Raw genomic sequence first — 3,239 nt, forward strand, 5'->3', positions numbered from 1 at the left:
AAGGAGAAAGAGTGTATTGTTCAGGGGATGCAGTCCTTCGTGGTGGGGAGGGAGGCATCAGGAACAGTAGAGACTGGGGGGAGCTATCTGCAGCAGGAAGCAAAGGGCAATTGCTTCTCCTCGTGTCCATTTCTTCTTTCTGTTCTGTTCAGAACCATTAGGCTGGAAGTTTCCGGCAAAAAGATCCATCTCGTATCCGGGCAGAAGCCAGCGTTTGCAGAAGTCCACAAACAGAGCAAAGAGGTTCCTGGTAGAAACACGCACTTACAAAAGCCTGCACAAAACACTGGGCGAACCGGACACTTAGTACCAGATTCCAAAGTGACCTCTGGACTCAGGACACACCTACCAGACCCCCCAACTCAAGCTTTTATTTTATGATGAATTTATTCGTGTGCCATGAGGTTTCGTTTCTTCAGTTTCTTCTGGGATATTTTTTTTCTTCCGTGCACCCCCCTTTTTTGGCTTTGGAACAATGTGTTCCTTTTCAGCGAGGAGCATCTCGATGAGGCAGGGGGAGCTCCTGTGTGGGTTAATCTGGCCGTGAGTTCTGTAAGGTCATTGGCACATCTTAGGTGCCTTGTTCACTTGTTCACTGTATGTGTTCAATGACGAGAGACTCTGCATCTAAACCCTTCAGTTCAGCGCTGCTCTCTACCTTTTGAAACATGTGCAGCAAAAATTCAACACTCTTTTTTTGGCCACCGACCCTGTGTCCAGCCCCAGTGCTTGCTGCTGGTGCTCCTACCGCCTCCACCACCGTTGTACGGTCGGAATGGGACACACTGCTCCACTGTTGTACCATCAGAATGGTACCCATTGCCTCTTTAAAGTGATGTCTTTCGGATATGCATATCCTTGATGGCATGGGCCATTTCGCGGCTGTTTTTTTGGGGGTTTTTTTTTGTTTTTTTGTTTTTTTTTTTAAATTTTTTGAGACAGGATTTTTTTCTTTGGAGCCTGTCCTGGAACTAGCTCTTGTAGACCAGGCTGGCCTCAAACTCACAGCGACCCACATGCCTCTGCTGAGATTAAAGGCATGCGCCACCACCACTGGCTTCTGGGTTATTTTTAAAAGTGAACCGGAAGGTTTGGTCCTCTTGATTTGCATGATGTTGTAGGGTTCTCTAGGTTGAGAGAGTAGTGAACCATTTTCACAGGTCACCTCAGGCCACTTACAGGAAGAACTGGTTTTTACTTAAAAAAAATAAAACTATCTATTTTACTTCCAGACCTCAGCATTCCCTTTCTCTTCTCCTCCCACCCACTTCACCCACTTTTCCTCCGCTCTCCCCCAATCCACCCCTCCACTATATTCGCTCAGAATGGGGCAGGCCTCCCATGGGCATCGGCAAAGCATGACATATCAAGCTGGCTAAAGACCTAGCATCTTGCCTTGTATTCAGGCTGGGCAAGGCAATCCAGTATGATGAATAGGTTCCCAAGATCCAACCAAAGCAGCAGAGACAGCCCTACTCCCTTCGCCAGGAGCCCCACAAATAGACCAAGCTATACAATTGTCACATGATAAGTAGAGGGCCTAGGTCGGCCCCATGCAGGCTCCCTGGTCGTTGATTCAGACTCTGAGTTCCCATGAGTACAGGAGGACTTTCTTGTCAGATTTTCTTCGGATGGTCAGCCTGCAAATAATGACATGGAGACTTCTTATTAATTATGAAAACTTGGCCTTTAGCTTAGATTTATTACCAATTAGGTCTTATAACTGAAATGAACCTGTTTTTATTAATCTACATTCTGCCATGTGGCTTTTTACCTCTCCTCCATTCTGTATGACCTACTCCCTCTGCGTCTTGCTGGTGTCTCTCACTGTGCCAGATTCTAACCCTGAGTTCCTCCATGCTCGGAAGTTCCCCATAACCTCTCCTGCCTTGCTATGGGTCGTTCAGAGTTTTATTAAACCAATCACAATAACACATGTTCAGATAGTGTACAAATAGCCCACAAAATTTCCCCCTTTTGTCCAGATAAAACGAAAGGTTTTTAACTCTAACATAGTAAAACTATATACAATATATATAAAACTATATATAATTATCAGGTAAAAATTGCATTCACAATGTCCAGTCCATTTGTATTTGGTATATTCAGAAAAAATATTCCATTATCTATCCTATCTTGGTGAGTTCAAAGTTTTATACCTAAACCACTTTCTATGATAACTTATATTACCAAATGAAATACCTCTTTTTACTCCTCCCTTCTGTTTTAACCTATCAGGGCAAGCAGCTTCTTTATTTAATTAACCAATGACCTTCCTCCATCACATTTGTATTTGGTATATTCAGAAAAAATATTCTATTATCTATCCTATCTTGGTGAGTTCAAAGTTTTATACCTAAACCACTTTCTATGATAACTTATATTACCAAATGAAATACATCTTTTTAGATCTTAAAACATTTTCTTCGATAAACAACTTAAGCTTTTAAGTCTGTCAGCCTTGTAAGCTTTACACCTCTTATGTAAGTTTCTTTTCTGAATTTTGTAACAAGGAAAACCTTAAAACTATAACTATCTATTTTTCAACCTTATTAGAGACCTGAGAAGGATATAATATCACCTGAGTAAACAGGAAGTACAGAACAAAAATCTTTCAAAACTATAGAAATGACAAAGATACCTGGCTGACTGGACAGTCACTCAAGTTTCCACAACAATGTCGGGGCATCCATCTGTGGACCAGAGGCCTAGAATATCTGACACACTTTTTTATAAAGCAGAACATTTTTGAAGGGCTGTCCTACCTTGTCCTGGCAAAGTTAAGCAGTTGCTTTCTTTTGTGTCCTGCCTGTCCAATTTGTATAGCATACTGTAAGCAGTCGAGGCAAGGACAGTTTCTTGTTCAGTGGCTAACATTGCCACAAATGAAAGCAAACTCCATATGGAGGCTCATCAATGCTCATCGTCTTCTCTGGAGTAGATTGGTGCTGCAAGGAGAAGACATATCTCACTGCCATGAAAAGCCTTATGTTATTAAAACGTCTTAAACGTCATATTCTGTAGGTCTCTTAAGTGTTTGAAGACAATCTAACTAAAATATATCTCTGTTTGACCTTGAAAACATACCTAACATGACTATTGCTGTGGGACAATTCTGAATTCTGTCAATTACGTTTTAACTAAATGCTGATTGGCCAGTAGCCAGGCAGGCAGTATGGGTGGGACAACCAGACAGGAAGTAGAGGTGGGGCAATGAGAACAGGAAAATTCTTGGAAGA

This window comes from Microtus ochrogaster, assembly GCF_000317375.1.
Source record: "Microtus ochrogaster isolate Prairie Vole_2 chromosome 14 unlocalized genomic scaffold, MicOch1.0 chr14_random_1, whole genome shotgun sequence".
NCBI classification, from domain to species: Eukaryota; Metazoa; Chordata; class Mammalia; order Rodentia; family Cricetidae; genus Microtus; species Microtus ochrogaster.